Below are 25,788 nucleotides of genomic sequence, written 5' to 3' on the forward strand. Positions count from 1 at the left end.
CTTGGGGACATGGGGACGAGGACACGGCATGTCCCAGGGGGTGACATCCCAAGGGGAGGGGGGCGACATCCCACCCTACCAGCATGGGTGCAGCCCCTCTGGGGATGAACCTAAGCTAAACGTGAAGCAATCCAGCTCGAAAATTAAACTGCTGGGGAGTCTTTTCCTTGGGTTAGCCGCTGAAATTATTTCTTTTTTACTTTCAAGTGGCTCAGCTCATGCGTCCCCTCTCATAGTCACTCTCCGCACGGGATAAAACTCAACCTGGCAGAGCTACCAAACAGACTAAACAAATGCCAAGAGGGAAAAAAAAAAAAAAAAAAAAAAAAAAGCTGCCTGAATAGCTCTAGTATGTGGAGAGCAACGTTGCTGATGTCTTTTATTGGTTCTCTTATTTGATAAGCTCTTATTTCTCTTATTTGATAAGCTCCAGCGGGAAGGCCTCCATGAAAATGAAGGGGCCACAATGCTCAGTGTCGGGGAGAACCCCAAGACCCAGGCCAAGAAGCAGCTCCACGTCCACTTCATCTATGTTGTGAGGATTATGAAAGCACACCCTCTGTTATTATTGTTACCGAATGCTTTTACTCAGCAGTTCCTGATGGCATGAAAGCTGGCTATAGGATATCCAAGTGAAAAACATTTAAGACTAAACATATAACCCACCCCGCCAACCAGAAACAAACAAAGCGGCTGACAATATCTTTTTTTATATATATTCTGCATATTTTTATCATCATTTTTATTATTAAAGTTCATTAATTTGAGAAATCCCAGATGGACTACTCCTCCTATCAGGCAATAACTTCAGCCTCGTTGACTTCAAAGACGGTGTTGACTGAGTCAAACCTTCAGGACCTGACCTACATGGTTGTATTCATGCCACAGACCCTGATAAAGTTGCTTCAAGTTGCACCAGAAGGAGAGCTACATCTCGAGGGTTCTTCGTAGCGTTTGCTAGTCATTTCACCACAAGGGAGTCAAGGTTTTTGTCCCAAGGACATCACCGTCTAATACATGGTCCCAAAACTGTTTACACAACCTTCTGTTCCCATGCAGAGTGAAGCCCAAAGCAGCCTCAGTTTTGGCTCAGAGGATAAATAACCTCTGAAGGGCTCTGCTCCTTCCATCCTTGCTTCTTTACCAAAAAAATCTCACGTGTGCCTTTGTGGGCTCCAGCACCTCCCAGTCTGTGGGCTTTTCTCCTCCCAGTGCATGGATAAAGCGGCAAAATGCCCCCTGCAGCCTTGCCCCAGGTGGAAGTTCTGGGCAATGAAGTGTTACAGAGGCAGCCCACAAGATTTTCTAAAGAATCCAGGTGGCTAAACGCCTTCAGATTCCCTTTAGGTCTCTGTCTTCAGGCACCCAGAAACTTTTCAATAATTTGACTCCAAGTGATATTGTAAAAGGATTGAGCAGAGGGGCAGGGGACGGAGCCCACAGCTTCCAAACCCCAGGCTAAGATAAGCAGAGACCCACCCTCCTGACTCCCAAATGTCTGCACAGTCTTTATATTTTTGCTCAGGACTTTGGGAGCCCCCAAAAGGCAGCCTGAAACCAGGCCATAGACTTCATCCATCTTGTTCACCGCACAGCAGCGTGGAAAGAAATGTAAAACATTGATACAACAGAAATAATTAATATTCCTGCAGCAGCTCCTAGTTTATCAGAAACAAAATCTCATGCTGTTTTCCCAACACTTCTACCTAAATAAGGAAACATGCCGAGCCGTGTTTTTCTGGGCTGGCTGTAATTTGCAGGATGATTGAGTAGTCTGCAAGTCAACAGCCCCGGTTTGCTCCTGCACCCCACAGTCCTGAGACAAGGCTGTGGGAAAACAGCTTTCTGGAGCCGGCAAACAAAACCAAATGCTAAGCAACCAAGAACGTGTCTCCGTGTGGCCTGAGAAGTAGCCTAACAGCCCATTTGTATCCCGGTTGTCCCCAAAGCCCCTCATGAAGAGCGTGGCTTTCCAGATTTCGCCTAGCTGTGATGGTCTGGTGAACATGCATCCCCATAACGACTTCCCTCATCTCTCCAAAAACACGGCTTGGCCTTTTTCCAGCTTTCTTACGTCTTTTCTCCCAGGAGCTGCTCATCTCCATCATCACAGAGCTCCATTTTTTTGGAGCTCTATGATTTTTTTTTTCCCATTCTCTCCCTTCTATCTTAGCAGTTTTGCCTCTTCTTTTCCCTTACAGATAATTTGAGCGACCCTCTGGGCTGTAATTCCTCACCTGCTGTTCCTGGATCCCCTCAAACTGCAGGGCAGGTCGATGAAATGGGCCGGGGCCACCGACACCACCCGGGCTGGCACCGATGCCTCGCTGGAGCACGAGGCCCCGTGGCACGGCTCCATGGGGCAGCCGGGTGCAGCTGACGAGCACGTGAAGGTGAGGGAAGGGCACGGCCGGGGTTAGGCACATTCCCCGTTCACGCAGCCCTCCTCGGGTTACGGGTGGGAATAGCCACACGGGGCCAGGCCCCAAGGGAAGCCTGGCTTTGGGGATGGTGGAAAAGGTGAGTAATGGGGTTAGCGGGGTGGATTTCCCCCCGTGGATCGCTTCCAATGGTACGCTCGGCACATGGCAAGGCAGCAGCACTGAAAACATCCCAGCTGGGCGGGCGAGGAGCACAACACACCCGTTTCCATCTGCACAGAGGAACAAGGTACTACCTCATGCGGGTAATGGACTTCACAGCTACGTAGCTGCTTTAACCGGAGGATCGTGGAGATTGCCCCAAAATGCTGATCCTTCTCCTTGGCAGCTCAGGTGGGACCCTTCAGGCCCCAGGCACTGGGATGAGTTTTGTCAGAGCCACTATGCTGACCCACTCAGGTCTATAGTTAAAGCTGAAAAGGTGTTTTGTGAAGAAAGCAAGATTTTATGAGAGCCGTCACCATCTGCCCTATCTGTGGTGGTTTAGGTGTAGCTGTAACGTAGGTAATATTCAGAGAGGGGGTATGCACAGGTGGAAAGATGGACAGGATTATATGGTCCTGAAATCTTTATTTTTTTCCTTAATAATAATAATAATAAACACTTATCTCCACATATACACTTATTTCCTTAAAGTATCCTTTGCTCTAAGCAGCATTTCAAAGAAACGAAATGGCCCATCATATGCATAATATTAATGGTCGTACATGAAGCATGAATGCCGTGGTCAGGCAGAGAAGAGAAGATGGTGAAATGAGGGCTCAAGGTCTCATTACCAAATGCTGGGTCCTGCACAGGATGCTTGGAGATCCCACTGCGCCAGTGCCTTTGCATCAGGGCTTTCAAGGCATTTTGCAGGCATGGGTATTGCTTTGCTCCTGCGGTACAGATGGATGGCCAGGCTCCAGGCAGTGTGGCAAGGGCTGGTGCAAAGGCGTGGACATCTGAGCAGGCACGTGGGGATGGGGAAGAATTGCTCTGGGGTGAAGGAGTCTGGTCAGCAAAAATATTTCATTAGCCCACCACCTTCTGCTCCCTCATTGTTTTTCACCTTCTGAGATGGGTTTTGAAGTGTGTAACTGCTGTTGCATCTGACACAAATTAAAGGACAGAGAAGGGACAACCAGCACCTTTACTTTAGGTCTCCAAGAAGGTTTGTAGCTTCAGGGTGAACAAAAGATATTACCTCCCCTGACAAAATTTGCTTGCCTTCCTGCAACAACCATTCCCACAGCAGGAAAACCACATCCAACGGGCTCAGCACACTAGTTCCACGCTCCCAGAAGGTGCTCGGATATTCGGGTGAGGAATCTGGTATTAAAAGCTTACAGCAGATCACATTGCCATTCTTCTGAAAGATCTCTGCTCCTTCTGCTTTCTTCAAATGGATCTCATTCTTCTTTCTCACACCCCTTTGCATCACCTTAAGCAATTCATTTTATACTCGGTACTTTTTCCACTCTTAAACATTTCCTTACTCAGCGTTTGGTAGAACTACAAGTAGTTAAAGTTTCCAAATGTTCTCCATAAACACATCCTTCCTCAGGCCCCTTATCCTTTATATCACTCAGCACGGGTTTCTTGGAGTCAGCCTGACACTGATGTATGAAGGATTTGATTTTGCTTTCCTTTTACATCTGGTTAATACAAGAGTAATCCCACTGGAGACATTGGAGTTGTTGTAAGTGAGAAAAAAAAAAAAAAACTGATCAAGCCAACAGGCTCATCTGTGCAGCAACTACGCCGTCCAGGTAATCTGAACTGAAGGCTCTGAACATGCATCACCAGATATCTCATCTGGGAAGGTGAGCACAGCTTTAAAGGCCTAAATCTCCTCTCACTGCTCCTTCACATCCTCCTCCTTTGCGAGAACTTTGTCTACATGCATCGATGGTGGGTTCGGGTCCTTCAGATGTAGCAAACATGAAAGGGGAGATGCAAAAAATAACCAGAAATAAATTTTACAGAAGCCCGAGATGAACAGACAGAGAGAAAAACAGAAATGTCAAGTATTAATTGCTGCACAGACGTGAGGAATGTTAAGGGAAACTGTTTGGGGATTTATGTTCAAAAAAAAAAAAAAAAAAAGAAAGAAAGAACGAAAAGAAAAGAAAAAAAGACAGCTTCCCAAACTATTTCCTTTCAAATCTCTCAGCGTTTTCCATAAATTCCATGTGCATGTGTGGCACTCTCTGATAACATACAAATCTGAACGCATAAACTGTTTTGAAATGTTTGTACAATTTCATCCAAAAATATGACTGCATGTTTGTGCTTTAATTGTCAGCAGTAGGATATTAGGCAATAGCCACATGCATCGTGTCAGGGGCACTGGGTGAGGTTAGGTGGTACGAGCTGCCCCTTTCTGGCCATGTCTCCACAACAAGGAGAAATCCCAAATTACTGGGAAAAATAACCTGTAGCAAATCAGGCTGCAAGCAACAGCACAACCCCAGCTCTCAGTGGCAGGAATGTCCAGAGATATCCGCCAAAATTAATAAAGATGTTTCAAATTCATACAGGTGTAACTGGGATCAGAAATCCGATGATTTCCAAGTAAAGCATTATATTTTATTTTTTTGCTACCCTTTGCAAAAAAATAAAGCCTTAGCAGAGGGGTGGACACTTTGCTTCAATCAGTGTTGTTTGAAATGTCTTTCATTTATTAACATTCTTGCTGAAGCTGAACATTAGTTCCACTTTATCAGGAATATAATGCAGCTGCATTTTCTGGATGGGAGCACCACCAGAAATATGTTAACTATATAGTCAACAGCTATGCCTTGTTTACTCTTATGCGTAAAGCCATACGGAAACAATCCTCCCAGGAAATCTTTATTATTTTTTTTCTCTCTTTTTATGTATACAAATAAAAATAGTAGGAGAAGCTGGCCTGGGATGCTGGCTGAGAGTTGGCTGGCAGGAGCTTGCTTTTGCTCAGGGTTTGTTGAGAAACTCTCTGATTCCCCCAGGTGCAGACTGGGTTGCTGTGGTGCAGCAACAGGGTTTGCAGGGAAGGTGCGTCAGTCCCCGTCCGCCCCTCGGTGCCTTCACCCTAGGATGTTCCTCCTGAAGACCCAGCAAGCACACCGTGATGGCTCAGCCCTGGTGTTCCCTGTCCTGGGGGATCTGCTGGCTCTGAGATGGGTCCACTTGGACATAGGGCTTGGGGACCACAGTGAGGAGGGCAGCTCCAGAGGGGTTCTCCTGAGCTCACAGGGGACCTCTAGGACCTTTGGCTGCTCAGATGTTCATCTTGTCTTGGTGCTGTGCTCATTGCTGTGTCCGGCAGTGCTGGGGTGGAGATTCACAGGCGGAGATTCACAGGAGGACAAATCCTGGTGGACCTGGGGAGCGCTGCCCGCTTGCCCACAGCCTGAAGAAGACAGCTGCAAAATCCACAGCGGTGTGACAAGCTGCAGGCAACAAGACAGAGCCTCCATCCTGCCCTCCCCAGGCACAGGCAGGGTTAAATATTAACCCTGGGGCTGGGAGACAAACCCTTCGTCTGGCCAGCCGCCCCCACCGCCATCCCCACGTGAAGGGAAGAGCAGAGAGCACACGAAGGAGCCCTGGAAATATGTAAGGAGCTGCCAGCATTTGCTGCCAAACACTTTTATCTTCAGACAAAGATAAATCTGTTGCTTACTTAACCCAGCCTTTACGAAACTCACAGCTCTGCGTTTCCAAAATAACAGGAGCAGAAAGGAGCTGGCTGGTGTCCTGGTGAGCAGCAGATGCACACAGGGCAGCGAGAAGGTGACAACGGATCTCACCAGAGAAATGGCTGGAGAGTAAATCATCTGTCAGGGAAATAAATAAGGATTTAACTTCCACGGGCTGCAGAACTTACCTGCTCGAGTCCTGGCAAAGTGCAGGTGTCTTTTTTTTTTTTTTTTATTAAGAGAGCAATTAGAATGTATGGTTAATAATGAAGAGCAAAAAAGCTGCTGCTTGCAGCATGCAGTGAAATGCAATCCCAAAAGAGCAGAAATGTGCCATGAGTGTGTACCAGGGCGGCCCCAAGGTCTTGAGGAAGATGCCAGTGATGCACGGTGCAGCACCTGCCCTGCTCAGCTCACCACACTGCCACAGACGTGCGAGCCTGCTCCCCATCTTTTATTTTATTTAAAACAGGCTTTTATTCACAGTGGGCATGATGGTGGGGTCCAACAGAGAAATGAATGGCACCCGCGGGGTTTTGGTGTCAAGCTGCGAGGTGAGGGTGTGAGTTTGGGACCTGCCTTGTCCCAGAGGTCCCACGTATGAATGCCCGGGCACTGCCCATGTACCAGGAGTTTTGTCAAACCTAAGGCTTCCTGCAAAAATGAGCTCAAACCCATCATCATTTTCAGGTCATTTGCGTGGGCTTTTTGGGGGGAGTGTTTTTTTTTTTTTGGAGGGAGTGGTGCTGCAAAAACAGTGCAAGTATGGATTGGTAACAGCAGCTCCCTATTTAGCTATAAAACTCACCAGTCACAGTAAATTCCCTTTTTTTTCTTAATGCTAGAGTTATTATCTGGCAAGAATATAGCCCCTTCCTCTGCCACCCGTGACCCAGGCTGAACCTGTTTGCCCGTGTTATTGTGCTGGTGTAATTCAGTGGAAAAGAGATTGGATTAAACAGGCAGCTCCGGAGGAGTAAATAAAAGGAACATGCTTTAAAGAGTAAATAGACAAGCCCGGGTATAATAGAATAACTCCTGGCGGTGCTAAATCAAAGGGAAAGTAATGCCCTCACTAAAATCTGGACGGTGTTTGTGAGGAAGGGAAGCCCACAAAGCTGGATGGTCCGTGCACGTGCAGACCTCTTCCACAGAGAAGTGCGGGGACAGCCGGGTTAGCTCCCGGTAATTCCTCGGCGAGTCCAGCCCAAATCTGTTTAGCAGCAGAAATCCCTTCTTTCTCCTCACTGCCAGCCCTGCAGTTCAGCCTGGGCTGGCGGGTCGAGTCCTCGGCTTCACCTCCCTTTTGCCTTTGATGCTGCTCCAGCGAAGTCGAGAGCGTGTCTGAAGGCAGCAGTGGGATTTCATTAGCACGGGGGATCCTGCAGGAGCAGCCAGCAGCTCTCCCTGGCCAACAGCACCACGTCCCAGGGCAGGAGAGGGCTGGGAAGGTCTGACGCTTTCTGGCAGCCTCAGCACACGGATCCCCGCTTTGGGAATGCTTCCCCGATGGCATCAGTCAGCCCAGCTGTAAAGGCAATCAATCCATCTTGCTCCACGGGCTCCTTTACCCCTAGAAAAAGTTGTGATGCGAAACTCACAGCGATCCCGTCCCGCTCTCGGGTGCTCTGCACCCCTCCAGAGATGGGAGGCACTCGCCTCTCCAGAACCACGGTGAGAAAAAAAGCTTTTGGCAAGCCCAGGGGCTGATCCCAGTTCTGTTCGTACCTGTGTAACCCAAGGATGGCCCCAGCCTGTCTCCATCCTTCTGCTGTGTTGGCCTGCAGAGCTAATAGGGGAGAAAATTTAGTATCAACTCTCAACTGAATATATGAGCAGCAAACCTCCGAGTGGGGTAAAACATATGTGGAGTCACTTTTCGGAGCTGGCATCCTCCTTTTCACACAATGGCATTAGGTAAAGCACGCTGTGAATGACTCTGGGACATTTGTTTCCCATCAGCTGCAGAGGAAATCCCCTGTGCTTGCAAGGTGAGAGTCCTCCCATGGGAAAACGGGATGGTAAGTCTGGAAGCTGAAAATCAAGCTCTCTGCCTCATTTCTGCAGAGATTCTAGTGTCGGAGCTTAAAAGATGAGTTGTGGCAATGTGCAATAGAGCTCAGCTTGCCCACTGGGGATGCATTACCTCTCCTCTGCTAGCAAGGGGATGGGGATCATCATTTCAGTCGAAAAGAGAAATACAAGTGTACGAAGACTAAATATAAGAAATTTTATATGGACATTTTCCTAACCATAATCCGAATGTCTTCTCCGTAAATCATTGGCTAACAGGGAAATGAGATGAACATGTGAACATTTTGGGATCTTGATGTGACCATTCAGTGCGATGCACAGATTACAGACACAACCATCCCTGCTTCAGCCTAGCACATGATGCGAATAAATGGAGAGCAGGAATTATACATATTGTAAAGTTATACAGTGCAAAAGAACTCTTCAAGGAATACCACATCCTGAGTCTTACACAAGGAAATCCAGACCAGGCATTGTGGAAAAAATTAATGCATTTCAGTGTCAGGCAGAATTACGAGGCTGATCAAGCTGAATAATCCAAGGTGCATAATCTCCGGGGTATTTTCCTACAGAGTAAGTGTGAGCCTGTCACGCAAGCCAGCACCAAGGAGCAGAACTTGGCTTACAGACACAGAAGTCACCTGCAAGAAACGTTCTCCGGGGCTTTGCTTCAGAGGAGAGACAAAAGCAAAAAGAGAATTAAAACTGCAGCTCAGCTGTTCCAAGTCACCGACCATGATGCCTGGTGGGGACATCCATGCTGCTCTCCGGATCCCAGTGCAAAGCCAAGGCAGCACCCTGCTTTCACCAGCCGAGGGGTCCTGCCCAGCCTTCAGCCCCCTCAAAGACAACCAGTCCCAGAGTCACTCTGTGTCTACATCTGGGCAAGATTTACTCCCAGAGCACATTTTCCCAGCGAAGATGCAGGTCACGCTCATGTTGATGCCAGCCCCAAGAAACACAACAAGCTGTGCCTTCCGAGCAGTGCTCCAGGACATACTTAGAGGTGGGCTGTGAGGAATTTGAGTGCAGGAAGTAGGTCTGCATGGCTTGAAACCCAGGAGGCCAGGAAACAGCAGCATCCTCCTGCAGAAACTCAAAGCTTGGGCAATGATAATGGCTTGTCAAGAGAATGTGGAACAGGAGGGCATTTGAGCTTGCATCTGTGGGAAGAAAATAAGAAGATCCTTCTTTCTTAATCAGAAAAACTTGATTGCTAGCATCTATCTCCTTGTATAATTCCTTTAATTAAACATAGGTTCATGCTTTACTGAAGACGGAGCCCAAGAAGACTCATATGGCATGGGTGAAGACATGTTAATTATTAGCACTTACTTTTGCACAGCTCTCGGAAATGTGCTGGGGCTAAATGGTTAAAACAGGTTTACTGGATCTAAGTAAAGCCTTTGTGTCACCCAAAAGTGACACAAAACTTAAAGTGGAGGAGAGGTTAGCCTAGTGCCATTATAACATTTCTGACAGGTCCATTTGAAGACACAGTGGCAGTATGTTATATTAATGAACTCCAACAGCGTGGTCCTCCAAAAGGCCTGGAAAGTCTTTTGTTCTTAGGCTAAACCTTTCACCATCTAATAAGGGCTTTTTGAACTTTTCTCTTGATCTTTTTCACCTGGGGATGAGAATGTGAAAATTGACCTTGTCTGTTTCCATCCATCTGATGTTGGCACTCAGAGAAAATGAAACCTTCCCATATCCAACACAGGGCAGGCTGATTTGTTTCTTCTGTCTTTCTGTTTCCTTCTGGAAGCAGAATTAAAAATATAAACCACATTTAGTATGGGCACAACCCTGTGAGACAGAGAGTGCAGGTTCTAGAACAAGGTGCTCTGGTACGCCCATCACCTCGAGGTTCCCTTGGTGCCAGCCTTTACATTGATATTGTGGACTTAATCAGAAGCCAAGGCCCCACTGCACTGTGCAGGAAAGCACATCTGGCTGCGCTGGAGAAGAGTTTTCAGGCATGATTGTGTAGGAATCAATCCGGGGCACAGCCAAGTCTCACACGGGTTTCCTAATGGGGATAACTGGGATCGCTGGGGTCTTGTGCATCAAAAGAGTGAACCATGCACTTGGATAATTGAACGCCGTGGTATTACAGTCCTGACAAAACTGGAAGACACGTTGCTTCAGAGTTAAACACCAACTTGAATGCTGGCATGGCTCACATGTTTCTAGGAATAAACCACATACTTCAGAAGTTCAGTTCTGTTTTTCCAATCAACAGAGAACTAAATGTTTTCAATGTTCTTGAAACGATTTAAAGTGTGCAAAATGCACCCAAATCCTTACTCAGGGAAAACTGGTAAAAAACACAAGGAAATCGAGGTGTTTGGAACTGCAAGCTGAAACACCACTGTGTAACGTTGTGATGTCTCCAGCCTTACATGCATAGAGCTAGGGTCATCTTTGGGTGCACCAGGAAACCCTTATAGCCAGTACCCCTGCTCATCAGTTCTTGAGCTCATGTAAGAAGCTGTTTGGTTGCCATATAGATATATACCAGGCAGATCACTCGTGCATATCTAAGCATCTTAGTACAAATCATAAATTAAACCTCAAAATCTTCTGCTTCATTGATCTCTGAGCACCTCCATTCCACGGAGAAGCAAGATGCAAGGACACATTCAGTCACTTGGCTGAGCTTTCTTGGTCAACTGCAGCTCTGGAACTCAGACTCCCGGTCCTTCCAAATTAACCTTAGCACTTTTGGATGCTTCCCATTTGAAAAAATAATAACAATAAAATAATAAAGATCACTGTAAGGTGTGGAGACAAGCCTGCTTGCAACACACTCCTGCAGGAGACATCTCCCAGCCCCAGAGCACCATACCTGAAGGGCTTTCGCCGGAGCAGAATTTGCCACCAAGGACATACCCAGCACAGAGCATGTGTAAGCCAGATGTCAGCCCTTGTCCTCTCGCTGCCAGTTCACATGTCAATCACGTGCAGGCTCCTGATTTATAGCAGGCCATGCTGTCACTCCTGTGAGCTGGAAGTGAGAATGCCTGCGTGAAGCCCCGGATGCCACCTCCGAGTGCGGGACGCATGGTGTGAAAGTGTCTCTTAACAATGCTGTCCCTGTAGGTGTAGGGCAAGCGGCTGACACCACCACCCCCTAACAAGGGGACTTTGCACGAAGAGTAAATGTGAAGCACATGACCTAAGGCTGGCAAAACGCTGGCCAGGGATGAGCTGCAGGCAGGGAATTTGTCTCAGAGTCCAAGCTTTTCCAAAGATCGGGAACACTTGAGTCTGGAGCTATTGTTCAGTTTGCTGGAGACGGAAACTCTCACGAAGTCACTGTGGGACATGTCCTCTGCTGCTTTGGTTTCTGCTGCCTACATGAGCACACTCCCCTCCCAACAACCTCATGTTCCTCTTCCCCTCCCATGAACCATCCCACTGTCCTCACATGTTCTCATTGCCTCACTTTAGTTGATAACCAGTCAAGGAAATCTATAGAGATGCTTCTCAGCTTTGCACTTGTACCCCCAGTCAATCTGCAGAATAAAACTACTGTCCTTTTCCTTTCATTTTTGTTGTTTTTGTTTTGTTTTGTTTTGTTTGCTGCTTCATTCCTCTTTTCTGCTTTTCCCTTCCATAATACTTCCTACTTCCAAGCCTTTGCTTAAGAGGATCCCCTCTAAACCTAGATGAAAAGGAATCGATATCTTCATCCCAGTTTGTCCTGAAGATAATCTAGGAGCCTACATGTTCATACAGGCTATAGGAACTGTTTTTTCTAATCAGTTTGCACCAGAATTAGTAGGTAAAAGAGAAAGGGAGAAATAAACTCTGCCAAGTCTTAATTGTGGGTGAGTAACAGATGTTTGGTTTAGCCCTCTGCAGCAAAACCATCTGGGTGATGCAGAGACATCCAGCTGAGCTCCATCAGAGGCAGCATGACACCGCCTTGCTTCTTAATCTGATGCTGATCTGGTCAGCAAACAGCTATTTGATTTCCAAGGCAAGGTCAAAAGCCTTCATCAGGATCCCACTGCTGGATCCATGCACTTCTAAGACCTCTGAGACCCAGAAGTGCTAGGGAAGATAAGGAAAGGTGGGTAAGAAGCTCTGCATACAGAGTCCCAGACCTTCTGGGAGGGTTGATCGTCACCCCAGACTGCAGGCATGTCTCCAGTGTGTTCCAGTGCATCCCGTAACCTCCTCACTTTTTGTCAATATCCAGCTACACTTTCCCAGATAATAGAAGCATGATTATAGACTGAATATGCCAAAATCTACTTTTGTTTCTTCTTTTCTTATCCACGTCTCCCTCTTAGCTGGCAAGTGCTGCACAACCTCTGTTTTGCCATGTATAGCAGTAGTGTGAGAATAATAAATAACAATGATATGCTTTCAGCTGGAAAATAAACCCCATATGTGTCCTCAAGTCTCTCTTTTCTCTTGAAGAATTCGTGCAGACATTGGTTCCAGAGACAGTTATAATCCTGTTTACTTGTCAATGCTTGGAGTGAGCATGTAATTACAGTTCCACTATAAGATACTTAACATGTAATTCAATGGCAAAGAGCTACCATGTTATTATAGTCTTCTAAGGTTGGATTTATGCCCTGAAACCTAAATTAGTCCCAACAATTTCTGTTCAGAGGAGGATAATTTAATGCAATCATTATCAAGTACACCAAAGAGCAAATTTCACCAAGGCGAGGGACAACACAAGCAAGTTTTTTTTTGTTTTTTTTTTTTTTTTGTTTGTTTTTTTTAATTTATTTTTTAGCTCTCTTTGCCACCACAGTTTTCTTGGGCTTATATTTGCTAGATAGGCAAAGGGTTTGTGTTGGAGTAAGGTGCAAAAGTGAAATAAAACACTACCAATGACAATCAAAGAACCTTTGGGAATTTGTTCTGTCCTTGGAGACAGACACAAGGCCTCTGGACACGTCCCTTAGGATGATGGGCAGTGGCATAATTCAGATATCAGTACAGAGATAAGAGGTAAAGAAAGTGATAGAGTGTCTGGCCTTACTCGCTTCTTCACCCCCAGTGTTTCTAGGACCTGTTGTTAAGCTGCTGCCTGTCATACCACCATCATCCACAACATTAATTGGGCCCTGCCTTAAAATAATCCATCCTCAGCACCACAATGCTTAGCACTCCTACGGGCCTGTTCATACAAGACTTTCAGAGGGCTTAACAAGTCCCGACTGTTTAAGCAACACAATGTGCCCAAGAATTTGGTCGGGGGCACTACAGGGGTAACTGTGTTTGCCACAACAAAGCTACATGCTTACCTATGACCACAGCTGAGGCTGCTTGAGGAACAGAGAAAGGAATCTGGCTCCTGGCTGCATTCATTTTCTTTCTGCCCAATAATTTATTTGTTACGAGTCTCAGTTTCCTGTATGGAAAGGGATCATTGGACTTTCAGTCTTCCCAAGGGCATGGTGACACCAACCATGGGACCTCTACACTGGCTGCAAATAACCCACAGCCACAGAGATGCCTGGGGCTGCCTCTCCACCTCTTAGCAAGGTTCCCCTGCTTGAGCCATGCCCTGACACCTCTTGCTCCTGGCTTTAAGGTACCAACAAAGCACGGGCACTTTTCTTACAACGCGTAGCATCCGCAGCTGGTGCTGGGCATCCATGGGAGTCCCTCAAATGTGGGCAGAAAGTCCCCAAAGCTCAGAGGAAGGAAAGCAGAGGAATGCAAGCGCGGGGAGCACCTGGGGCTCCAGCTCTGCCAGCAAGCCCAGGTGTACACGGCACAGGCGGGGGGACCGCGGCCGTGAGCCAGCGATGACAGCTCGGGGTCCCTAATACATTAGTTCCTGGGGTCTCACTTGCATCTGTTGGAGGGTTGGATATCTGCCGGTGGCCGGGGGGATAATTAGGCAGGTGGGCTGCTGGCTGTCCAGCACGCCTGCCAAATCCAGGCCTGTTGGAAGTGGGTGTAACCCTATGGAAATCATATATGTGATATCCTCACCCATGCATGCACATAAACAGATGGGGGAGAGAGGAAAGGCGCATGCACGCCCTGGCCTGGATGCATTTGCAGAAGCACAAAAAGACCCCAGGAGGACAGAAGCACAATCTGTAACACACCAGTGTTCACCTGACAGCCACGATACAGCCCTTGGCAAATCTCTGACCATTTAGTATTCCTCTTAGAAACTCTCGGCTCTTACATTTAGGGAGAACTCTCTGATGGGATTGGAAAGAATAGCCATGTTCATACAACGGTTACATTGTGCCATCTTCTGGTTAAAGGCTGTGGATTCCCTCTCTGGGAGTCCTGCTTCACTCCAGCACAGAAAAAAAGCCTTTCTTTATGCCTTCAAGAAAAGAGATCCAGCGATGCCCCAGCAGCTTGGCTGTCCTGGTGTAACAGCACTACCTGCAGAGATGAGCCGCAATCACAAGGCAGTGTTTGCAGGATCCACAAGGACGTAGGAGCTGCCAAACAGAGCCCTGGTCTGCCAAGTCTGCTGCTCCAGCCTCCAGGAGACGTGATGCTTCAGCATACCTTTCCAGCCCAATATCAAGGTATCCCGACATCCATCTGAGCAGCTGTGCAGCTGTGAACCGCCTGCAGGTGAGGAAAGTGAAGAAGAAAGTGGGCTCAGCAGGGTCCACAGAGACAAAACACGTTCGTCTCTCTGCTGAGGAAGATCATAAATATCTATAAATGCATGAGGACACATGTTGAGAACAGCTGCCAATTACTCATCTGGATCATGAATATGGGGAACTGGATGTTCCCAACCCACCCTTCACTGCAGAAAAAAAAAAAAAATGAAGATACACAACTGCAAGGGGATGTGTGATCTTGGAAAGAGCTGATCACGGGGAAATCACTGGTCTGAATGTGCAGGCCCAGACCTGATGAAAAAAAAAAAAATGAACAAAGCTGACAAATCTTTTGTCTTCCAGCAGCACACTTTACAATGTATGTTTTTTTAAAGCTCACCTGCACCATTGTAGTTCCCTTGATTTTGACAGCAACATCCCTCCACCTGCCAGGATCACTTCTCAGGAGTAGGTGTTCAAAAGGAGCTAATTGTGCACAAATTAGACAGACAAATTAGGAACAACGACTTCACTAAGTACTGGCTAAACAAATACAGCTTCAGGGAAGATCCATGTTCCGGGTTGTCATCAGCAGCACTAGTGTGAGCTAGATGAATTAGGTGCAGAGCACTCCCCACCAAAAAGCTGGTGTGTAATAATGTTGCTGCAGGAAATGGTATGAAAGGATGAAATCACCTCCTGTTCCAGGGAAGGGAAAACAGCCGCTGCACTTCAGACACGGCAGAGCATGGGACCTGACAGCCTGGTGGCTGCAAGCATTTGCTGTCCCGGTAATATTTAATTATTGGGCTTGTAATGAGCTCTGCAAAAGTGTTTAGTCTCAAAATGTCTTTTGCTAGTGCTCTGAAATGTCAAGGAAATCGGGATCGTTATGAAAGCAGCCTGATGCTGCACACAGGTATTAGCCAGCTACTGTCTTGTTCTCAGCTTAACTCAAGCAGGAGAAGCAGAGAGAAAGAGTTACACAGGACTTGCGTAATATCAGCTTATTCTGACAACTTCATAACCTGCACAGACCTCCTAATGCACTGGGTATCTCCTTGCACACGTCTGTCATCAGGAGGAGGTATGGGAACACATCCAGGTTTTGAAGTCCCTCGGCAGGTCTGCACCCTCGTGGATCTGGCAGATGAGAAACTGGGAGCTTGGATGGCACCGGTGGTGCTTGATATCCCTGTGGACATGGACAGTGGGAAGCGCTTACTGAGAGATTACATCGGGGTCACCAACTGCAGAAAAAAAGGTTTGGACCTGAAGTTTGAGACTCAGTGGGTTGAACTGAGAACTGGAGCATATAAGATGTCTGAAGGCAAGGCATAAGCATCTGACCGCTGCTGTTATCTCGTCATCTTCCGAGAATGAGCAAGTCCCGCCCGGCATTTACATCACACGTTAATAATAAAACATGAAGTGCTTTTCCTGCCCACAAGCATACCAAATATCAGTCCTCCTTCTCAGCTTCCAAACGCTGCACCATTTTTCTTTTGGTTGTTTCCGTTCCTACATTTTTTAGCTAGAATGGGTCAAGCCTGATTAAAATATTCAATGCAGGGTCTTTCAGGGCTGTGGGGTTGTTCTGAGAGCAGCAATCTGAACTTACATTTTTCTCATTATTTATTGTAACCCTCAAGTCTTCTTTAAACTCTTCTTTTCTCCATATCTGCCTCCAAGATGCTGTTCGCTCATCGCTGCTGTAGCTTTCCTCCTCTCCAGCCAGCAGCAGGCTCTTGACACAAGCATCACTGACAGCACCCACAGCCCACAAATCTCCCCGTTGCCCTCCGGGACCAAGGGAAGGAGCAGGTCCCCAGATGACCGGGCCTGGCCTGGCCTTGAAGGCTTGAAATAAGAGTCACCTCCACTACTGACCTCCTTGGCACCCTGCTGTGCCCTGGGGAGCTCACCAATAGCAATACCCCACCACTCCTGGATAATATATAGTCTGTGCAAGTGTATTTTTAACCACTCAGTATTTTTATCCAGTTTCTAGCGCAGCACAATATCACATACCCCGATGGGTCCCAAGCACATTGTGGCTGTGGTAGATTCACTGCATCCATGAAATCAACAGCAGTTATATGTTTGCTTGGCATGATCTATTTTTAATATGTTGATGTTTTTTGCTTGCTATTGGACACTTTTCTGCCAAATGTTGTTACACAAACTCCTTCCATGCGCTGTGAAGTCTGGACACTTCTCCAGTTTAGACAACAGTCTAAAAACACAGGTGGTGCCAAGACCTGATTTCATGATCTTCCTAAAGACAGGTTTCATCACCAGATGCTTCAGACCCAGAGATTTATCAACTTAATTTTCACTGACAGTTTTGCTGTGATTTTTTTATCACTAGATGCCTGATCCAGCGGCTCTCATGTTGTCAGATTCCCATTGAGGGCAGAGGGAATTTGTGCTGATCAAGGGCTAGAGGACATGGCCCTGGCTTTTCTCAGCTCCCCTGGGTGCATTTCATCTGTTGATTTGTGTGAGAAACAGTTAGTTTGCCTTGGTGGAAAAACAAAAACACCCAAGTGAAAAAAAAAAGGGGGGGGGGACTGAAGACACAATGGTCGTGCCGTTATTGAAATGTGCTTCTCGCTTCAGAAACAACAGTCTGGGCTCAAATGAAGTGATAAGTGGGGACAGGGATTAAGCCAAAATAAACCTCCTTATCTTAAAAAAAAATCAGCTTCCTAAAGCCAACCTGGAGCTGATCTGTGTGAACAACAAGAGAAAGTCCAAGAAAGCTGAGATATTTCTTAAAATAATATTACTGTAGGACCCAGCAAAAAGTAAACGCTGCTTGTGGGACAAAAGTAATTTACAGCCAGCACTGACATGATGCCCACGGGAGGTCAGATGGAGAGCAGAGCTCTGACCTTTCTGTGCCCTGTGCTTTTAATTTACAAACACAGACAACGATCCTGCAGAGAGATACCTTGGCTGGACATCAAACACCCAGTGGTTCACATTGTCTGTGGACTTCCCTTGCAAAGCAACGGGACTCCTCCCAGCATGTTGAAGTTAGAGGTCTTTGTTAAAAATGGTGTATTGAACTGATTTTGCCAGCTCCCATGGGGATAAAAGGATGATGCCCTGTGTGTGGTGCTGAGCAAGGCCAGAGAGTTTCATTTCCAGGTCTTGGCCCTGCAAGAGGCGTCCTGAGCATCTTTCCTCACCAAGTTTACCTTCTTTTAATGCCATCCATTGAGGTTGGATTGATCAATCAGAGGAAAAAAAAAAGACAGGGAAGGAAGAGATGTCATGTCATGTACCCCTCAGGGCCTCTGAGACTTCTGCATGCAAGAAGCCACCAGTTGCCACTATGGGCAGCCACCCCTCAGCCAACCTGAATTTTCTTCCTCAGATTAGCAACAAACCGGCCCATCTCAGGTGTTTTGCCTCATAAATACATTGTAAAACAAAATATCCAGCTAGCGGCTCACATGGGCTCCAAAGGACTTTTTAAGTGCTGCTGTCACCCAATGACAGGGAAGGGCCATGCCAGAGGTAGGCCTCTCCACCATCCTCGTACCTCATGGTTTTGGTGGTGGCAGCTCCAAGAGAAAGAAGCTGCAGGTACACCATGAAGGAAACTTCAGGCTGTTTGAGTAAGGAGAAGTATTATCCACCTGGCACTGACAAAGGACATATTGACATCTCCATGTGGTGCACACAGGATTATGGATGTGCCCAAACAGCTGAGAGCCCAATGCAGTCCCACAGGAACAGAATCCATCATCAAGCTCAGAAAAAGAAAAGGCCATGACTTTACCAAGTATTTCACAGAGGGAGGAAGAACATCCTCTCCTGGGACACTGCTTTCAGCAGGACAGAGGAGAAATGGCTCTTCAGACATGCTGCCCTGTCTGGGCACCTTCTGGAGCTGGGCCTAACAGTGTTATCCCCCAGTAACACCCATGCCCAACTGGTGGGGGTGCTGGAAGAGGTGCAGCCCCACCATTAAACCATCCATGAAGGGAAGGCACTAAAGCAGCAGTGCATCCATGGGGAAAGGCTTTTTCTCCTTTCCTAACTTGCCGAGAGTCTCTCAACACTGTTTCAATCATATGACACATGCGGCAGCAATGCGGCCTAAATTGTTACTCCTCAGGGTCTGCCTGCCAAGAAAACTGGGGAATGACTCACGTCATGGTGCTCAGAGCCAGGGGAGGGCAGGACCGGGAGGTGACTAATGATGAGAGAGCACAGCAGCTTCCTTCCAAGAGAGGACGATGCAGAGAAAGGGCCTTGCAGCACATCGGGATGGCAAAGAGAAACACTAGGTACATGAAAAGCAGAGAAATGTGTCTCTGTCCGAAGGGAGAGACAGCAGATTTGCCCTTTCCACAAAGACACAAGTGACACGCAACTAATTTGCCATGGACTGGGCAACTCAGAGAATGTGTACAAATAAAAGCTGGAACTAGAAATTAGAAAGCTGGAATTAGAAACATGATGAGGGCAGTTTGGTGGCAACCTGAAGTAGGGTTAGAGGTTTCTGATGGATTTCTTCCTAAATCATGAGATATGCTCAGCAAAGTCCATAAAGAAAAGGGCCAAAGACAGCCCTTCCTCAGCCAGAAGAGAAATTGTGTCCCAGTGGAGATGCACTGTGGTCCATATGCACATGTGGAGATGCACATGTGGTCTGTGTTTGAGACCCAGATTTGCCCAATGTAACATTTAGGGAGTGGGCTACACAAGGGGGAGAATGCATACTCTGCTTCCCCAAAGACTTGCTTTACATCTATGCCTTTAACCATAACAAACAACCCGTTTATGGAGCCCAAGCATCCTCTCTTTTGCACTTCTTGCTGCTTAACAAACCACATGGAAAAAAAGCTCTACCTCTGTTCCCATCCCCTGCCAGAAGAATGGAGTCAAGCAAGGAGGAATAGAGAACTTTAAAAAATATTATAATAATAATAATAATTAAAAAAAAAAAAATGCTGTCTGCCTCTTAAATCTCTGCTCCTCTGCTTTCTTGCAACTTTGTCCACAAAGGTCCCAGTCTGCTGTATGCACTGGTGTCCTCTGGCCCAAGCTGGACATCTTGCAGAGGCAGTTGCACCTCCATGGCCAGGAAGGACCATGTGAGCTCTAGGGAAGATGGACGAGTGCTGGAGAAAGAGTACCCAAAGAGGCAGTTTTGCCTTGAAACTAAAATAGAAAATGCGCCTCTGCTTAAATGACACTCGACACCGACGAAAGGAGCTTGGAGTGAGAAAATAAAACACCTCCCAACCCGCTGCCAGCACCAAGAGCGTCCAGTGTCTAAAATGGAGACAGCTCACAAGCCACAGGGCATGGGGTCAGGCTGCAAGTCAGGAGACGCAAGAGGGACAGATGGCCCTGGCACGGTGGCCCTGGGAATGAGCAGGGGCTGAGAGTGATGTCGGGGCTGCCCCAAAATGGGGCAGCCCCGTCTGGGTGCAGGGCTGAGGCTGGCTCCTGACCTAACCAGAGTACGGACAGGTTTGCATTTGGCAAGGCATGGATTGCTGCTCTATAGGGTCAGGACTGGCTGCTTATACGATGGCTGGACCCAGGCCCTGATTAGAAATTATCACAGATGGAGCAAGGCAGGGGCAAGGGTGGAGAAGCGAGTGATGGATAAACCTGTTTCGAGTCACATACTCCCTGTAAGAGCGGATTGCTTTCTGCTCTGATGCTGAGTTATGCCAACAGGCACTGCTGAGACAGGGCCCGGGCAAGATTTATTTATCTTGAATCCCTTTAAACATTTCAACACCCTGTGCCTGTGCACCCAGTGAGCCTGTGAAACTGCATGCCTTGCAGTTCCTATCCGCTCCCTGCTCTTACCTCCTGTTCATTTCACTCCCTCTGTGCTGCAAGCCAGATTGCTTGTCAAAATTAAAGAATAAGCCATGGGAGGCACGCACTCAGATTCCCCCTCTGCCCATCTGGTAGGTCTCTGATCCTGCTTGAGGAACATGGGACATCTCATAAACACATAATCAGCCCTAAAGGACCCCATGGCCTCTTTTTTTCTTGAAGGTCCAAGGCAATGTGGATGCTGGAGAGCAGCATCAGCATGGGTTGCTCCTTTGAAATGGTGTTAACTTTGGAGCGCCTCGTGCTGCACGCAGGGGGAGGCTCCGCGTATCTTGGGAGGAGCTCCTACATCTGCGATCCATCACCTGCAGACCCAGCCAAGGCGCTGAGGTGAGACAGCCCACTTGTTAACTTCTCCATCCTGATGACTAATGAAACATGGTGGAGATGGTTTATAGTGGAGCCCTGAATGGCACAGGAACTCCAGCACCTTTGTTTCCATCCAACACGTTTATTTGGAGGATGCACTGAAACCATCGGTGCTCTCTGTGGGGACATGGGGCTGTTGGTCAACCATAAGTGGCTCCACCAACTTCAGGAGAGCTGCAACAGTGGAAAAGGACAGTAATTTATCTTGCAAAAGAAACAGCCAAAGCACAGAAATTTGCTCTATTCTTGCACTACTGGATGCATTTTTTCTTGCTTCAGTCTGTTGAACCTGGGTTGGAAGCCTTGCAGCTCAGCTTTACCCTTCCATGCTGCCCTGTAGTCAAAATGCGCGATGCATTCTGATATCCCAAAGATATCCTTGGCAACACAAGTGGAGGTTTCCTTCTTCCCAGGCATCCTCAGAAACATCCTTGCCTTCCCACCTGGTGAATGCTACTTCACTACTACACTGTTTCCACCATTACGATATTTAGCACCATTTAGAACAATTTCATCCAAAGATCTCAAAGTACTTTACAACGCTTAGTTAATTAAGCCACTGAAGTATTATTACATCTCTCTTATGGAACAGAAAGCCAAGCAGAGAAGTTAAATGATTTGCCAATGTAATACGAGTCAGTAGCTAAGTTGGGAAAAGAACCCAGGAGCCCTGACTCTTAACCCATGGCTGTAAACCATTTTTCTCTATAAAAAAGAAATGAAGCAAGCAGAAGGGTGGTGGCACAGCTATTCATTTTCCTTGGGCTGCCTTATAATTAGGGCAGAAAGGAGAACACTGGTTCCTAATCTTAGATCTTGGTATATTTGTTTGGAGGGGTTCTGTAAAAGTTTGGGAGGACTTCCTGCCTTTTTAAATTCCTGTATCAAGGTTGTGTTTAAAGAAGGTATTGTGCTAGCAAGAGCTATGGGCTCGCTGTAGAAATGAGCTGTGTTATCTAGGAAGTCAGAGCAGATGATCCAAACACTGCTTGAAAATAGCCTGACAAACCTATGACATCTCCCTGCAAACTGCAAACATTAAAACAACCAGAACAAGATACTCTTTGTTCTATCACCAAAAAGCCAAAAAGGGACCATTAAGATGATTTCTCTTGCAGAAAAGGGCTCCTCTTTCCCCAACCCAGCCCAGGATCTGTGCATGGAACTGCTCCAAGCCCAAAGATAAATAAAGCGATAGCAAGGGCATTTCCACAAGGAGGCCAAGGAATTTGAAAGAGGAAGGAGAAACTGGGACCCCAGTGAGCCATTTCCCTGTATCCTGCTGTCCGTAAGTTTTATAAATTATGGAGGGAAAAAAAGGTGTGCGTAACTGAAAGCTGCCCCTAGGCACCAATAATTTGTCCGACCTGCGCTTAGACAACCAACCCGCTCCGCTCTAACTAGCCTTGGCAGCCTCGCACAGGTCATATTTTTACGTGGATGAACTGTTCTTTAACAATTTCCCCCAGTGTGCTAGCAGCACAAACAGGCTTTTTGTACACGAGTGGGTACGTGTGCCTCCTCTGTGCAGTTATTTCTTTTCTGACACACGTGGCTCACATGGCCATTTGCAAAGAAAAATTGCCCGGCCCCCTGGCTCTTTCCTCATCCAGGGCTGCTGCAGTTTTATGGGGTGGGGATAGGGCACAGAGCTTTGCTTAGGTTTGGGCTCGTCTCTTTTAGGAGGTAAGAGCATCACCTTTTTCTTCCAGTTTCCCAAGTCTATTCCTATATTTTCCTACCTATTTGCCTGCACCGTTGTGTTTAACTACTCAAGAAACTTGCATTTGGTCATAGTGACAGCCAGAATTTACAGATGAAAAATTCCCATTGCTTTCCAGGGTACTTCTGAGGCTGTTAGACATCCAGAAGAAATCACAACAGAGAAGGGGAGAGAGCTGGGAGAGCTGTGCTGTCACCTCCTTAAACCCAGAGCTCATACTAGGAGAGCTTGCTTGCTATGGCCAAAGCCCTGTAGTCCCTTTGGGTCTGCAGGACTCAAGATTCAATAAGAAAAGCATTAAAGTAAGCAGGTGACAAGGGCACTGTCAGAGACACATAGATATATATGTGTACACACACATATGTAAATACATTTGTCCTTTCTGGGTAAGGATTCATAGCACGCACCAGGAGCTGCATGACCCCAGGGCGCAGCGCAGGATTTAGGTCCTTGTTGGAATTTGCCCTTGCTCCTTATTTAATGCCGAGTGGATTGTGCCTACATGAACCAAACACATCCACTGGTTTCCCTCAGACATTTTGATGATGGATTGCTGGCATCACTTGTTTTCTTTTGAGGGCAATTCATTTATCAGAAACAATTACTCAACTGATAAGCTCCGTGTGTTCAGCTGTTCGTGGCTATACAGCAGCGACAGGTCAATAAATATGAGCTGCAATTAGCCTGATTAATGATTTCAGATCACTAAACTGCAACTATGTCGGAGATAAGACTCTAATAAGCTTTTCTGACGATTCTGGCAAGTTTGGTGGCAACGGTGACACTACCTCCTTTGTCAGGGCCCCAAGCCCAGCCACCACCTCCGCGATTAAGCCAGTCCTGCTCTTTGGGACCCCTGAAGAGCTCGGCAGGTGTTCGGTGGGCGACGTACAGCGAAGGCAATCCCCTTCCATATGCTGCACAGCAAAGCATGAAGGAAATTGTTTCCAAATGCCCCTTTCCTAAGAAGTTTGCTTCCCCCTTAGCCTCCTGTTGTGCTCCTCAGGGCTGCTGACCCTCACCTCTCCTGCCATCCTTCAGCAAATCCTGATGGTGACCCAGCTGCAGGCCTCTCTTGGAGCATAGAGATGTGAACCAAGGGAGGAGAAGATGTAAGAACACAAACATTGCATGCAGACCCATTAGCAGTGGAAAGAGGGTTTGGGGAGGACCAGGTTTGATTTAACGTGTTGGTAGGAGCTAACATATCGCTGCGGTGAGACTTGTGGAGCACAGGGCTGTGAGCACTGAGAACAATCCCTGCAGCTGGGATGACTTTTGAGTTTCATTAGTTTTCTGGCTGTAAAGAACATGAGTGTGAATGCACGTGTGCATATACGTGAGCTACGCGTGCCTACATGCTCCTTGTTAAAGGAATCAGCGTCACTATTTCTGTGCCACAAGCCCAGACCGGTAAGGGCTGTGCTTGTGGAGCAGCAGTTGCAAAGCTACCAGCCCTGCCAAGCCCCAAGCATGGACTTGAATGGGCCATGAAATGAGCTGGGCTCCACCACATTGCATCCAGCATGCTTTGTGCAGACCCAGTCCCACCTCCTGCTCCTACTAACAAGGCTGGAGAAAAAAGCCTCTGGGTATTGCAGACCTCCAGAGATTTGATTTCATGATCTGGGGAATGATGAATTTGTCATTTTTGCTTTAGAGGGAGGAATTCAAACTGTGGAAAATAAAAATTGCCTTTTTACACTCCTTAGCATGCTTCTAGGTTCCCAGAGCATCCATATACTAGCATCACACCCATAAAAGATATTTTTGTGGCAATCTAGGAAATTCTGAAAACAATCGAAGTGCAGATCACTGCTATTTGAAACTGCAGCTATAACATGGGCACTTGCCTGAACCAGGTCACTTTGGGTCTGTAAGTGACTTTGACACAGTTAAGGGAGAAAAACAGGCAATTTTCTGCTAGCAGGAATCTGATGCTTTCTGGGCTCAAGGTGATGCCATGCACAGGATCACAGCCACTTTCCCAGTGCTTTCTCATGTTTAGATGCTAACTTAGCACCTCATCTCTCTCTTCCCAAGGCAAGATATGGCCACAAGGAGCAGGGAGGAGAGCCATGGAGCACACTGCAGGAGGAGGAGGAGGTCTTGCTTGCCCCAATCCCAGGGTCCTTCATGCATTTCACAATACACTTTAGAGGAAAATGCACTGCAGCCGTTAATTTTATGCCTCTCTCATTGCTCAAGCTGGCCCTGAGAACCCATTGAAAACATGGTGTAAACATTTGGAAATCAATATCGTTCCCTGGGAGGTTTCTTCACAAATGACAGGTAACAGGTATATTTTATTAGCTTAATTGCAATTGCTCTCCCTCATACCAGCAACCCAGTAATTATTTATCAGCCACAGCCAAACATTGAACTGCTTACCCAGCTGTCCCTAGGGGCTTATTAAAAGAAAAAGAAAAACAAACAAACAAAAAAAAAAACAATCCACCTCAAATTGTAGGCATGCAGGGCTGTGTACTCAGACCTGGATGTGCTCATTTTTCAAAAAAGCCTCAGGCCAAGAAGGCTGTAGCAAACCCCTCTGGAGGAACCTTCAGCCAGGGAGCCATCCACTCACCCCCTGCTCTGTAGGACTGAGAAAGGACAACAGGGAAGGAGAGCAGGGAGGAGGAACTGCTGCTCATGAGATGTGATACAAATTGCATGGTCTTGTTCTCAGCAAGGAGCAGCCAGTGTATTTGTCTGATCTTTGTTTTAGAGGCAAGAGATGCTTTGATGTGATTTTTGTAGTCTGTGGCTGCCTCGTTACATCATGAGTGGGAAGTAAGTCCCTTAGAAACCTCACCTATGACTTTGGGAGGAGTTCAGGTGACATCTCATGGTTGCTCAGACCTCTTTGTCTGCGTTGCTTGAATGGTTCCTTTACTAAATCTAAACTGGAGATCAACTGTCCTCCAGAAAGAACATTCTGATGTGATTAAACTGTAGGATTGCCATGAAAAGGTCACAGAACAGGGACATGAGAAATCCTGGAGAGTTCTGATGCTCATAAAACCTTAAATCTGCCATTTCAGCCCCTTCTCAAGACAGTGTATCTATTGATTCCAGAATTTTCCAGGTTGTCCCAAGAACATTTTTGGGGGGTCATATAT

General features: G+C 47.0%; 1 long non-coding RNA gene across 1 annotated transcript; it reads right to left on the reverse strand.

The window, feature by feature from the left end:
* Window positions 1–9,083: 9,083 nt before the first annotated feature.
* Window positions 9,084–11,456, reverse strand: LOC118167225. The gene is made up of 2 exons (XR_004751027.1): window positions 11,036–11,456; window positions 9,084–10,460 (listed from the first exon to the last, which is right to left on the reverse strand). It is a non-coding gene; the product is annotated as an uncharacterized LOC118167225 (long non-coding RNA).
* Window positions 11,457–25,788: the final 14,332 nt, after the last annotated feature.

This window comes from Oxyura jamaicensis, chromosome 4 (genome assembly GCF_011077185.1).
Source record: "Oxyura jamaicensis isolate SHBP4307 breed ruddy duck chromosome 4, BPBGC_Ojam_1.0, whole genome shotgun sequence".
NCBI classification, from domain to species: Eukaryota; Metazoa; Chordata; class Aves; order Anseriformes; family Anatidae; genus Oxyura; species Oxyura jamaicensis.